This window comes from Musca domestica, unplaced genomic scaffold, assembly GCF_030504385.1.
Source record: "Musca domestica strain aabys unplaced genomic scaffold, Musca_domestica.polishedcontigs.V.1.1 33, whole genome shotgun sequence".
Lineage (NCBI taxonomy): Eukaryota > Metazoa > Arthropoda > Insecta > Diptera > Muscidae > Musca > Musca domestica.
The window spans coordinates 2,831,998-2,847,566 of record NW_026712312.1 but is presented as its reverse complement, the minus strand read 5'-3'; the positions used below and the strand labels follow the sequence as shown (position 1 = coordinate 2,847,566).

Genomic DNA, 15,569 nt, shown 5'->3' with positions numbered 1-15,569 from the left:
CTTTCTACCTACGATTTTATGATGCTGTAAAAGGATTTAGTTACTGTGCCCTCTTTCAAAACTCCTTGTTTTAGGCCAATACTAGAGGTTCGTGAGAATTGCACCAAATATTGAATTTCCTCAAGGATTTGTAGCATGCAATTATCAAATTTCGCTGTTTTTAGGCATTTCCAGTCGCAGGCTTGGAAAACCCACAACTAAAGTCGAAGGTATTAATGTTTCTGGCACATATTAACTTTAATTAATTTGCTGAAACGATTTCTCACTATAAACTCATAAATTTCGTTAAAAATTCCCCATTACCTGACCTTGTGGCAAATTTCCCACGAATAGTTGTGGGAATATTTTGCGTGTTATATACATAAATGACAAAAAGGTTCACAGTACTGGAAGAACTAAGGAAACATTGGTCGGACCCCGTTAAATATTTACCTATGACATATGCGATCAGCAGCTATGTTTCCTATTATTTTCAAATATTCCTAGGCCAATAGATCAATGAAATTCTTTCTTTAATTCCAGATTTAAGAAGGTCTGTATGGCGTTGACTTTGTTAATTATTTTGTCCATTTAGATTAGCGGGACAATGAAGCCATGCCGTAGGAAGTTCATATTGTCCGTCGACAAAAAATGCTTTCGGAAAATTTGGACGTAATTCTTCTTTTCCCTTCCCTTTATAAAATACACGTTTAGCACCTGACCTAGTTCTGATGTGAAGGGTAATTACCAAGCGCTGGCAAGAAAGTTGGATATAATCTCACGGTAGCGCTCACCATTAGCCGAAACTTTAAAATAGTACGGACCAATGATGTCATCAGCCCATTAATCGTGTCTTTTTCTGGATTGAATGCATGCTTTGTATGGATCTGCTCTCCAAAATCGGCAGCTCTGCTTTTTATACCCTCAGTCATATGGCTATAGAGAGTATATTCCATTTGAAACGGCCAAATAGAGCCACATCGAAATAACGGTTTTAGACCCTAGGTCTCTTTGGACCAAATCCCCTTCAGTCTTTTTGGCTGGCTGGCTGGCTGACTCTCAAAGGGAGTATCCGCTTTAACCCAAACTTGGTACATCGTAATATTATTGTCAAACTTATATCGAGTTCGGAGATGATCGGTCCACTCCACTGATAACTCCTCCATAAAATGTCAATATTTTCAAAGAAAAGATCTAAAATAGTATCTGTCGGTTTAGCCGACAGATGTATACCCTCAGCCTTATGTTATGATTATTCAAACTGTTGACCCTTTATGGGGGAGGTTCCGCCTCAGTTGTCCAATATTGGCCAATTCGTATCTGACCTAAAACCTACTTCCTATACTTTATATGAGATATGTGCAATTTTTTGGAAAATATGGAAGTATGCGTGAGGTAACAGATATAGCGGACCCCGAACTATTCCATTTTCATACTTCATCCAATACAGAACAATCGAACCTTTATATACAATTTTATGCGAAATCATAAATTTCAATAAATTACAACTTGTAAAGAATCGCCGACTCGTGTTGAAAATTGTGATTCTTTGTGGGTGCGATACCAGAAGGGGTTGGCAGATATATATCATTTACACAACAGATCTTACGTTAGCAAAAATATCGGGATGTATGACATTTGAAGAGAGTTGGAAGCTTATCTCGCTTTCTTTGTTATTCAAAAATCTTAAACCCTATGTGGGGTACCAAGGAAATAGTCCGATCTCTAACATCTCGATATCAGATTTTTGGTTGATGGAAATATTGCGATTGCCCAAGTCTGAACGTAATCGGATGTTAATTTCGCGTTTTACCAGTTTCATGGATATTCCAAATTTTGACTCTTTGAGGTACCAGAAGGAGGGAACCGATATATCCCAATCTTACACTAGACCTTGGGTTAATAAACATATTGTGATGTGTGTAGTTTTAAGGAAACCGGATGCTTATTTCGGATTTTATAATTGTCTTAGTTTTTCAAGAGTTTGACCCTTTGTGGGGGAGGTACCAGAAGGAATGGTCCGATCTTTAATACCTTTATAACAGATCTTGTGTTGATAGATATATTAAGATTTGTCAATTCTGAATGGAATCGGATGTTAATTTCGCGTTTTATAAGTTTCATGGATATTCCAAATTTTGACGCTTTCTGGGGGGAGGTACCAGATATATATTCCATCTTCACACCAAACCTTGGGTTAATAATTTGTGTAATTTCAAGACAGTCGGACACTTACATAACATTTTGTAAGATTTATAATTATTCCTATTTTCGACGTTCCGTTTGTGGAGGAGATACTTGATGGAGTGGGCCTATATTATCCATTTTCGCCCCCGACTGAATATATTATTGGGATTTGCCAAGTTTGAGAAAAATTTGTTGACGCTTTTATGCGGCAAAATATTTTCTTTAAAAATTTTAATCTTTTTGGGAGATGTACCAGAAGAAGTGCACCGATATTGCCCATCTCCGAACTCGATATATTACTCGATATTTCTCCGACAATAATATTACCCTGTACCAAGTCTGGACCAAACCGAATACTCCCTTCGAGAATTATCGTGCGCACCAGCCAGACAGACAAACCGACGTACGGACGGACATCGCTCGACTTCAAAGAGATGTAGGATCTAAAATCGTAATTTCGATGAGACACGTTTTGGCTGAAGGTATGAAAAAATTCAATCGGTATTCCAACTGAATGGCCACCATTTGACAATTCATTTATGTGTACCTATTTTGGTGGCCGTACAAAATATGGGGCCTATATATATTTTATTTTTTTGTTTTACAAATTTCAATGTTTTTAGAAATAATAACAAGGGACCTACGCAGAGCAGGGTGTTGAGTCCTCCTTCGAAATTATTATTTTTCTAATTTTTTTTCGTAGTTGGGACAACCCCTGATATGATTTTAAATGCAATTCAGTACAACCTATTTAAAAAATGGAGAAAATTTTCATCCTTCAAGGAAGAGATTCTAAAAGAACTACACCAACATATCCTCTCACGAAATATGTTGACCTTTTGCAGAGAGAGGTACGTGGAATGGAAGACACATATTTTCCACACATATTTTCCACACATATTTGTCTACTGACTTAAGTCTGACAGGAATATTACCAAAGACCAAATTTGATCGTTATGGGGCATATGAAGTTCATATGTGATTTTTTAAGTTTTATGGAGAGGTACAAGAATGGGGGAGCCAATATTTTATTTTTTCCGTTCGAACTATATCGGTTACTACCTGACATTATTTTCTATATCTATTTTTATACCCTTCAGGAGGGTATACTAAGTTCGTCATTCCGTTTGTAACTCATCGAAATAATCATTTTAGACCCAACAAAGTATATATATTCTTGATCAGCGTAAAATTCTAAGACAATTTAGCCCAGTCCATCCGGACGGACAGACCGTCTGTTGTAATCACGCTACAGTATAAACGAATTAAGATAGGAAGCTAAAATTTTTCACAGTTCGAAGATGGGCTATATCGGTCTAGCCACATTTTCCAATGGAATGGTGTGAAAATCCACAGAAGGAGTTCCTTGGGAGTACTTTATCCCTTTAAAGATAATTATCTATATAGGTCCACGATATGATATAGCCTCCATATAACGGTACCCCCGATATTGGGTATTTTGATGATTTCAACCACATTTTTCAATGGAATTGTCTGAAAGTCCACAGAAGGAGTTCATTATCAGTACTTTATCCCTGGGAAGAGAATTATCTATATAGGTCTACCATATCATATAGCCCCCATATAACGGTACCCCCGGATTTTCGGTATTTGGATGATTTTAGCCATTGTCTGAAATTCCTCACAAGGATGTCCTTGTGAGTACGTTACACCCTGAAAGAGTATTGTCTATAGGTCCACGATACATCATATCCCCCATAAAACGGTACCCCCCTCCCCCCAGAGTGAGTGTGGGACGGTATTTTTCATTTTCACACCAGAACTGTGGTTGAAAGATATTTTGAGACGTTCCAAGTTTGAAAAAAATGTTGTATTCTTTCGGTTTCATTTTTTCTGTAAATGTTCAAAATGTTGACCCTTGTGGGGGAGCTATCAGAAGGAGTGGTCCCCCATATCCCATCTTCACACCAGATCATCCTGTGTTGGTTGGAATATTGCGAAGTGCCATGACTGAAACGAATCTGATCCTTTTCTCGTATGTTATGTGCGTTATGGTTATACCAAATTTTGAACCATTGTGGGGGAGGAACTGGAACGAGTGGTCCTTTCTTTATCGTTATACTAGATCTCGAGTTGGTAGAACTTATATGCAAAATTTTGAAGACAAATGGGGTCTCTGAAGTATGTTTTGTGGTGTTGGAAAAGGAAAAGGGGAATTTAATCTCCATCTTATGGAACACATTGGTACTGGTCCACTTGCCAAATGTCAGGGCTCTAACTTCAGCGGATTTGCCAGTCTTGGTTTTGTCTGTCGGTCAATATGAATATAAATTCGTTACATTACACTATTTGCGCCAAAAATTGACTCTATATTGACCTTTACCTTCATCTCAAGGATATCGGAAGGACATTTTCTAAAAATAAAATAAGTTTTACATTCAAGGGTCTTCGGGAGCAAATGCTCTGCAAAATATTAAATTGCTCTCCAAAAATGTATTTTGTTTTCATAAAATTTCTTACGCTCATATTCGTTACACCACGCCTTACCAACCATTTAAAATTTTGTTTTACCAATAGAATTTTCTCGGATTTTCATTGTTTTGGCCAAAGCATAACCTTTTTCGCAGAGTGGGATCAATGAAAGGCTACAAAAATTATTATAAAATCACATTTTAGATACTAAAGAAATTATGTGTGAAGACTTCCTATTGATGGCTTTCAACTAACTGTGCCTGGAAGTTGGCTCAAAATGATCTAACCAAATTTCCAAGAAAAAGAACTACAGGAAGCAGTTGAATTGACTGAAGAGGTAACCAATGGGGTTCTGAACTGGTTAAGAAATCTATTCAGTTCATAAGGTTTTTGGAACAAAAGAAGTTATACCATTCAAAAGGATTTCAAGAGCCCTACTTGACAATTAAAAAAAATGCCAAAGAATTGGTATCAAAGGTTTTCAGGTTGCAAAAACGATGAAAAGTGATTATATTCACTTGAAATCCTTGCATTGTCCATCAATGAGGACTCCGCTGGTCCGACTGGAGGACCGTCATAAAAAACCGCTGCGATATTCATTCATTTTCTGGCACACTGTGAATTATGTATTTGGTGGCGGCGGGGTTAAGCGACACCACCACCAACAACAACAAGTATTTCAAGTTCAAGGAATCCCATCAAAGATGTGATTAGCTCACGGTGAGATTTTATGTTTCATTTTTACCTGGGCCACACAATCTCCGAAAAAATGCGACCAGTTATGAATTCATATTTTTGTTGGTGATTTGTATGTCATGTCCTCCGGTGTTGTTTGTTGCTGTTTTTCTGTCCACCACGACCACTTGTGTGTGTGTATGTTTTTTATAGCCAATTGAATGACTTCAAGCCATTCACTAACACTTTCGGTAGTTTTTGTCACGTAACGTCTCTGGAGTGTTATCTTTTTTTGTTCCCTGGCTCTTGCTGGTGTCACAATGTCTCTGCAGCAGGTCCTCTTGCCTCGCTATCAAAGGGTCTGGAATTCTTCAAACATCGACATGTCAAGTATAAGTACTCCACTTCAATTTTTTTTATTTTTATTTCCCTGGAAGAATATCATAAAAATTTTAGTCCCGCTGATTTTGGGTTATGTTTTTTGTGGAATTTTCAATGGCCAACCGTAGAGAATTTTTACGAGGTTAAATAACTGTTGGGAGATGGTATTGTGTAGCATGGATGCAAGTTCATTCAGCGAGTTGAACGGCACTTCTTTAACGAAAGGTTGTTAGGATTGGATTTAAGAACCGAGGAACACAATCACGTAATATATGAAAATATCTATGGAAAGAATCTGAAGTAGAGCATTATTTTGGGTATGTCAAGCAGATCATAATTTGGGTATGAAATGCTCTGGAGATTGAATAGAAACGAGTATATTTATATAAGGGCTGTACCAAACCCTGAACTCATATTAATACATTTTATTGGGTAGCGTTTCGACATAACACTGTGCGAAACAAAAAAAAAATAAATAAATAAAATAAAAATAAATAATTACGGGGAAAATCCAGTAGAATATGAAAGTAGAGCTAAAAATACAGAGTGATGTGAAAAAACGTCGCAGTGGCCGAAAAATGGCTCGTGAGCTGAACATATCGCAATAGTTCATTCGGCAAATATTAAAAAATGAGCTCAGGGTAAATTTCCAAAAAGTGCAAGAACTTACACCGCAACATAAAGAAAATAGACTCAAAAGAGCTAAAGAGTTGCTTCGTTTGGCCAAATTTGGTTTTATCCAATGAGGGAGAAATGGGCCAAAATACCACAGAACAACATCCGGGCAGCGTGTGACTGATTTATTGGCCGTTTGAAGCCCATAATTCGTGTCAAAGGTGATCATTTCGAACAAATCTAAACTCATTCTAAAAGTTGATGCTATTTCCGACATTTTTTGCTTTCATTCCATAAAATTTACAAAAAAATGTAAAAATTATGGCTTTTGACTTTGTTGCAGTTTTCGCGTGTATCACATGTATCGGTATTTTGAAAGTTCATATCCCAAATAGATAGCAACCTAAATAGAGTCCCCCTCTTCCATATTTTTGAAAATGTTCGAATTAAGATTCATTGAAATCCGCAGATTTTAAGTATATAGTATCTTCGGCAAAATTGCAGAAAAAAAACACGAGTATTATTTTGTTCAAAAAATATTAACCATCTAGCTAGTCAACAAATTCTACTATTGGTCCTAGAAGACTTCTAGAGTCTACACCTTGCCTAAGCGCCAGGAACTCATATATAATTGATATTTTGGTGCTAAAATCGTAATTTTTGTGAGTTTGTGCAAAAACCTCCAACACAGCATCATTTTAGCAGGATGATGCCAAGAATAAAAGTATTGCTCGTCAAATTTTACTATAAGTCACCAAAGAAAAGAAATCTCTATTTTCATTGCATATCAAAGATATTTTCCTCAATGTTCCCGAAAAAAAAAACAAATCGAAAATATTTCCTAATTTTGTTGATCCCTTTTTCCTCAGCATTTTGACTCCATAAAGTAACATACTATTTCTTTTTAGGCAGAAACGGCCAATCGAAGAAATATTCTACACAAAATTTCACCATAAATCTCAGAATAGACCACATACCTAAATATAATAGTTCTGAAGAAAATTAGATTCGAAATTTATGAAAATTATGAACATTTTTTGTTTTCTTTTGTTACTTTTAATTCAGCACGTATCCAATCCGAATCAAACTCACCCTTTAATTTTATTTTTTTGGAGAAAGTGTCAAAGGGCGAGTTTTTTTAAATTGAAATTCACTTTGAGTCTTGGAACAAACTCATGTTTATTTTTTTTGAAAAATTAGGCATCTCGGAAATATTTCCTAATTTTTGATCATTTTTTTTCCTTAGACTTTATTTGAGTGAAAATTACGTGTTGGCTTTTTTATGCCCTCAGCCATATGGGTAGAGATAAAAAATACTGCAACAAAGTCAAACGCCATAATTTTTACATTTTTTTTAATTTTATTGAATGAAAGCAAAAAATGTCGGTCCTGTTGAAATGTCCAAGGTCTGCGGCCAAAATGTTTGCTTGCCCAAGGCTTTAATACACCCTCCAGAATATCGCGATAATACTCACATTTACCTGTAGATGTGAGCCGGTATTATCGATTTTCGTAAATCACTGTAACTTACCTTCCTTATATACCGTAGACATATAAGCTTTTTGCACCACTGATTTCGTTTAAATTTCTCACATCGTATATTTGTATCGGCCTTATAATGTGGTACGAATATGGGTAGTACCGATCCACTCGTACTCTTAACTCCCACATAAAGTTGTATTATTTTTATTTATTGATGAAAAAATATGTGGTTCCTCTCGATATGCAGAATTTAGACGATTTTAGACTCATTTTTGTTTTTATCACAACTATGCATTTGAATTTACACTAATTCTCAATTACTTTTTTCTTCTCATTTCAGGTAAGTTTTACTGTCGACTTAAAATATGAATTTAAAATATTGTACGAGCGCATAAGTCCTTCGTCTTTATATCACTTAAACGAAGATAAACACATTCCTGCACATTCACACATACAAAAAACATGCAAACTAATTTAAACGATCAAAGACAGGAAGAAAGGAAGTCCCTTCAAAGGTTGGCCGTGAGAAAAACAAACACTTCCGGTCAGTGAAAATATTTGCCTTTTCCTTCATTCGGCGAACAGTTAGAGAAACACTGTAATTTAATATGCATTCTAAGCAAATGTAAACGACTGATGTTAACCGTTTATTTTGAAAATGTCTTGGACATTTTCTTGTTGACAAAGCGATATGCCGAAAATGATCAACACATTTGATTTTCAATAGTCGGTGAATTCAGAAAGAAATTGAGTTTTTTGTATAAGATTTTTTATACTCTCAGCCATATGTTTAGAGAGGGTATATATCATTTGATACGGTCAAAACGTGCCTAGTCGAAAAAACGGTTTTAAACCCTAGGTCTCTTTGGACCAAATCCGTTTCAGGACATTTGGAATCGATCTCGCGATATCCGTCCTTCCGTTTGTCTGGCTGGCTAGTGCGTACGATAACTCTCGAAGGGAGTATCCGATTTGATCCAAACTTGGTACATCGTAATATTTTTGTCAAAATTAGATCGAGTTCGGAGATGGGCAATATCGGTCCACTCCTTCTGGTACCTCCCCACAAAAGGACGAAATTTTCAAAAAAAAAAATATTTTTTGCACAGAAAGACAAAAGATAATCCAATTTTTGCTCCAACTTTGCAAATCCTAATATTTACGACAGTTCTAGGTCAAGTGCAAAAATGGATAAAATCGGTCCATTCTATCAAGTACCTCCCCACAAAAACTCAAAAATTTAAATAACTCTTATAAAATGGGATGTAAGATTCTGATTGTCTTAAAATTTCACATATCCCAAAACTTTTGTTAATCCAAGGTCTGGTGTTAAAATTGAATATATCGGTCCACTCCTTCTGATACCACCCCCACAAAAGGTCGAAATTTTCAAAAATAATTATTTTCTGCACAGAAAGAGAAGCGATAATCCGTTTTTGCTCCAACTTTGCAAATTTTAATATTTGCATCAGTTCTGGGTCAGTTGTGAAAATGGATAATATCGGTCCACTCCATCAAGTACCTCCCCCGCAAAAGGTCAACATTTTGAATATCCATGATGCTCATAAGACGCGAAATTAACATAGACTAACATTAGACTCCTCACATCTGTATATTTCTATAAACACAAGATCAGTTGTAAAGATGGGTAATATCGGTCCACTCCTTCTGGTACCTCCCCCACAAAGGCCCACAATTTTGAATATCCATGAAGCTCATACAATTAACATCCGATTTCATTAAGACTTGGTACATCTCAATATATCCATCCATCCATCAACGCAATATCTGGTATATAGATGATAGACATCAGACCACCATGGGTTCAGCTTTTAATAAAAAACCGCGCCAAGAAACCGAAATAAAAATATATCTGGATATCTTGGATACTCCAATTCAAAGTTAGAGAATTCTTTGTTTTAATTGCATCGCCACATTATGTCTACGTGTAGTTTTCGTCCAAAAAGATCTTTTCTCTGATAACATCGGTTTTGATCTTTTAAATCCTATATATTAACAATTCTTTTTTTAAGAAAGGTTTCAGACAGAGTACACCGATATAGCCCATCTTAGCACCAGACTTAGTACGACTAAGTACGAACAACTTCGCTCGATACGTGATTTACACTTATCTGACTTTAATTTCGCGATTGCGTAAATATGAAGACTTTGGAGAAAAATTAAAAATTTTGAATTTTGTCTACTAGGTAAGAAAAGGAGTAAACTGATATTGTCCACTTTGGTACCTCGCCATATGCAATATAGCTTAATTAAAAATTAAGTGGGAATAACCCTCTTATATTGATAGAAATATTTGGGTTCGAAAAGGAAAAAAATTTATATTAACTGATTTTTTCACAAAAATATAATGAATTAAATAAAATACCACAATTACGTATTTACAAGCCATAACTCGAACAACTTATTTCAATACAACCCTAGTTAACAATCCTGACGATATCCATTATACTTTTTATTACTCTTAGTACACTTATAATTCCAAGTACTTTAACATGGGGATTATTGTTATTATCAAAGGGTTTGTCTATTCACAACCACAATTATGTTCGAGATTCTTGAAATATTTATATAAGTCTCCATTAGTTAGACTGTACGGCAACATTGAGTTGAATGATATATTTATGGTTATTATATATGAAACTAGACGGACAAGAGAACACCTCAAGGTATTTTATAGACAAGAGGATAACTAAAGTCTACTATGGACAAGAGAAGACCTCAAGGTCTTCTATGGCGGAGTAGACCTTAAGTTCTTCTAAGGACAAGAGGAGACCTTAAAGCTATGGCGGAGAAGACCTGTAGATCTTCTATGGCGGAGAAGTCCTCAAAGTCTTTTACCTCAAGGTCTTCTATGGAAAGACAGCAACGTCGTCCAAGGACAAGAGAGCAACTTAAGCCAAATTCGGACTTCAGGCTTTATCTGTTCGAACAATAAAAAAAAATTGAAGTAAACTGAAATAATAATAATAATTCACATAGCAAGTTCCCTCTACTCGTCAGCGAAAAGTCCACCTTAAAATTTTAGATTTATTTCCAAACATTTGTGTTTGGCCCCTTAGTACTTAAAATTCACATTTTGTTCAGTTTGAGAAAAAATTGTTAATCAAAACATCATAAATCGCACTAAATACTCAGTCTTTCATGGTTTTATATCTTATTCAAACTTTTCTGTTTTCGGGAAAATAATCATAGAAAAGTGTTTAACTTTAACACCAAAAATTCTTCAAAATCTTCCTGAAGTTTACCAAGGAGGATATCAGTAAAACCATTGCACAATGGACCCACATCCAATTTTACTGACCGTAGAAACCAACAAAATGACCTCGGTAATAAATTTCAGAATTCCAGCTTTATCCCTTCATCCAATACCAAAGCCACAACAACAGACCTCAATACCGAATTTCGGGATTGCAGCTCTATTCCTTCACCCAATACCCATTTTGGTACCACTTAGCACTTTTTTCAATTCCAGAGGCCTAAATGTCAAATTTAAGGATTCCTTACATCAATTCCTAATTTAGTACAATATAGTTGTTTTAGTACTAATATAGAACTTATTTCCGAACCAATGCGAAATGCCGAACACAGATACCATCAGTAATCTAAATATCAAATTTCAGATTTTGTTCGGTACTTTTCGTAAAATTATAACACACATTTCCAAAACCACCTCCTAATATCCAGGGTACACATGAACCGCGACCCCAATACCAAATTACAAATTTGAAGCACCGTCTGTTTATCCAAAACCAAATTGTACCAAATATATTAATATTTAGTACTTTACGTACAATTAAAGTACACATTACCTCCATATCTCAATTCCAGATACCAACAGAGACCTCAACATCAAATTTTATGATTCCCTTCACCCAATTCCCTTCACCCAATATCAAACTAAGTACCATTTAGTACTTTTCGTACCTTTCGTACCACTGCGAAATCACGAACACAGACTCCATAAGTTATCTAAATATCAGATTTCACAATTTTTTGTCTATCGATTCACCCAATGCCCAGTTTAGAGTACAATTCAGTATTTTTTGTTTCCAAAACCAAAATCACATTTATATCTCAATTTCAGGTACCTACAGTGACACCTATATCAGTTCTACCCCTTCACCAAACCATTGCCAAATTTCAAATACATATACTATCAGTTATCTTAATGAAATTTCAGAATTGTGTGTCCATCCCTTAAAACAATACCAAATGTAGTACCATTTGGTACTTTTCGTACAATTATAGTACACATTTCTAGAACCAACTCCATATTTCCATGATACACATGAGCAGTGATCCCAATACCAATTTTAAGTTTTCAAACACTATCGGTTCACTTAATACCAAATTGTGACAAATATAGTACTAATTAGTACTTATCGTGCAATTATGGTACACATTTCCAAAACTACCTCCATATTTCACCAACAGAGACCTCAATATCAAATTTTAGGATTCTTGGGTGGCGCGTGCTGAGTCCTGTTTGCGTGTCCAAGGCTCCAGAATATATTCGCGATAATGTTCGGCATTTATTCAGATGCAACAGTCGATTAATACGATCGAAGAGCGACCATCGGTTGTTATGGCGGCCCGCACCATCACCATGGTCGGCGCACATTTTCAGCTGACCTCTTTGGCAAGTAAACACGATCATTTTGTTTGTTTACAAACAGCTGGGCAAGGAATGTTTTCTCATCGGAGAAAACAAAATCCGGCAGTTCGCCAAGCGAAGCAATTTTTTTAGCTCTTTTGAGTCTATTTTCTTACTGTTGCGGTGTAAGTTTTTTCACTTTTTGAAATTTCAATGGCTTTACCCCGAGCTCATTTTTAATATTTGCCGAATGGAATATTGCGATATGTTCAGCTCACGAGACATTTTTCGACCACTACGACGCAGGTTTCGATTAAATCGCTTCTTTAACTTTTCGAACCATTTCTGCTGATGTTGCCGTTTTCTTCTGTCCACTTCCTTGACATCGGTCTACGCTACCAGTATCACGGTAACGAGCGATGGTACGAGACACAAAAGATTTATTCACATTTAAATGCTGGAGTGCTCTAACGATAGCCACTTGTGATTTCTCAGCCAAATATAAAGAAATCGCATTATCACACTTGAATTCTACCACGAATAATTTTTTTTCTGGAAAATTCTCACCAAAATGCTTTTGTACCCTTGTAAACAATATAATGAGCTGTCACTGGAATAATTTTAACAGGTGTTGGAAGAGTGGCTTTGAAACGACAGCATTCTAAATTTGGTTGCAGTTTTTTCCATCTCACCCTGTACAGTACAATTCAGTGCTTTTTCGTGCATTTGTAGTTCACATTTCTAAAACCTCCTCTTTATCACAAACCCACCACCAACAGGGTCTCCCATACAAAATTTGAAGCTCATTCCGTTTGTCCAACACAAATCATTCCATTTTCCGTACATTTTAGTACTCTTCGATGCGACGCCAGCAGGATGTATTATATAAAAAATTTGTCGGCAAAATCGTCTGATACACTTGCGTTTCTGTCATATTCCGGGAAAGAAATTAACATTAGCTGTTGCAGGCTACCGAATTCAAAGAGACTCCGTTTTACTCCCCCGCATAACCCCAAGTTATTCAATTCTTTTGACTGCCTAAAAATTTAAAAAAGTGGCAGTTTTTACAAAAACTAAATTTGTAATTCCTGCCCTCATGAGATAACAAAAATAACATTTTCTTTGTTCCTGTGCACGGCAATAAATATCCTTACAGTATCCTTTAATTAAGTAGCGATATCGAACAATAAAGTCGGTAGATATTGTGAAAATGAAACTCGAAGAAAACCTTTCAATTAAAACATTTTTCATACAATCAAGCAGCAAACAGCAATCTCATCCTTTTTCTCTGATATCCTTTTTTTTTTGAGCCTAGGAAAACCCAGGCAGAGTTGGTTCATATCAATCACATTTGATTTTAATTTATTTGTACTTTAAAGTAAATCAAAGATACCTCATGGTCGGATAGTGTCGAATAATTTATTGCAGGTTGCCAACAACTAATCCATCCATCTACCCATCCCATTTCCCTGGCACTGTTTGTTGTGGATGTGTAACTCTGTATTTTTATCGCATTACAGGTACCTTCACTTTCTTTGTTTTTGCTGGTCTGATAATTACCCAATTCACTCACCTGATTCCTGTTGTTTGTGTGTGTGTTTGCACTTTGGCCTAATCCCCCCTGTCAAATGATCCTTCACAATTAAAGTCAAATAAAAATCTACGAAAAACAGGAATTTCACGAGGTAGACTTTTTGCTTTTTTTGTGTTTTGTTTACATTTTGCCGCAATCACAGCAGCAAAAAACGAACTACCTCAAAAGGCAGGCAGGACAGGACACTTTATCATGATCAGCTGTTTAAATCCTTGCTTCTCACGCATTGCCGAGCAACACCAATCAGCTGATTGTTGTTGTTATTTAGGTCATTTTCCACTGGGTGTGTGTGTTCCATATTTTACACCCAGAAACCAAAAGGTTCATCAGGTGTATTTGTCTTGTTTTTAAAAAAAAGGTGTAGCAGTCATTTTTTTAAATTTGTGATCCTGTTTTTATATATAGTTTATTCCCTTTATTTTCAAGGATTGTAGAGTCAATATTTAAGTAACCTTTTTGAAACCTTTTGAATATGTCAATAGATAATAAATCTAAAACACCTTACGCAAATGTCCTTTGGGATTTCATATTTAAATAGGCTTGGGGATCTGAACGTGACCAATGTCCAAGAAATGTGATTCAGCTGTCATATATCTTGTTTTTGGGCAAAGAAAAATCCAGCGCCATTTCGTCCTGCGAAATCAACTATGCATCATTTTTATTGCCCCTATGATAAGATGAAGGGTATGTATATGACCTCAGCCTTATGGCCACTGAGGATATATACTATTTGATACGAACAACATATGCCTCAAGAAAGTAAATTCCTCTTTAGACAAAATCCATTTCAGAACATTCGGAGTCGTCTCTAGCTGTAGTGTGTGTCTAGCTGGAGTGCACCACAACACTCAAAAATACATAGTAATGTATTTTATAAATTTTTCGGAGATGGGCAATACCGGTCCTCTTTTTCTGGTACCTCATTTAATACAGATAAAAATATTGGTATGGGTATGGCAAAATATCAAGAAAATTGTTATATCCAATTTTATGCGAAATCATAAATTCCGATAAATTTAATATTCATCTTAGGTTTCTGGTTGAGAGAAATATTTAGATATAGGACGTTGTAAAGATTCGTTGATTTGTTTCGCATGTTAAGACAGATAAAAGTGTTGAAAATCGTAACCTATTGTAGGTGAAGTAATAAAATGGGTTTGGCAGATATATATGATCTTCACAACAGATCTTGTGTTAGCAAAAATGTTTTCGCTTTCTTTGTGCGTTCTGGTTTTTAAAACCTTGAACTCTATGTGTTGGAGTTACCAGACGAAATGGTCCGACCTTTACCATCTTTATAACAGATCATGATAGAAATAGTGAGATGTGCCAAGTTTGAATGGAATCCGATGTTAATGCGTGCGCGCCAGCCAGACAGATGGACGGACTGACATCGCTAGATCGATTCCAAATGTCCTGAAACGGAGTTATTTCAAAGAGACCCAGGGCCTAAAATCGTTATTTTGATAAGGCACCTTTTAGCCGTATCAAATGATGCATATCATCTATAGCTACATGGTGAAGGGTACAATAATTTCGGGAAGAACCCAGCAGATTATAAAAGTATAGCTAAGAACAAAGAACCTGTTTACTGGCCTTTTGAAAGTT

The 15,569-nt window shown here is 35.9% G+C and overlaps 1 protein-coding gene across 1 annotated transcript in view; it reads left to right on the top strand.

Moving 5' to 3' along the window:
- Window positions 1-15,569, top strand: part of LOC105262173 (M-phase inducer phosphatase) — a 532,660-nt gene that overhangs the window by 279,801 nt on the left and 237,290 nt on the right. The gene's annotated exons all lie outside the window — the stretch shown is intronic.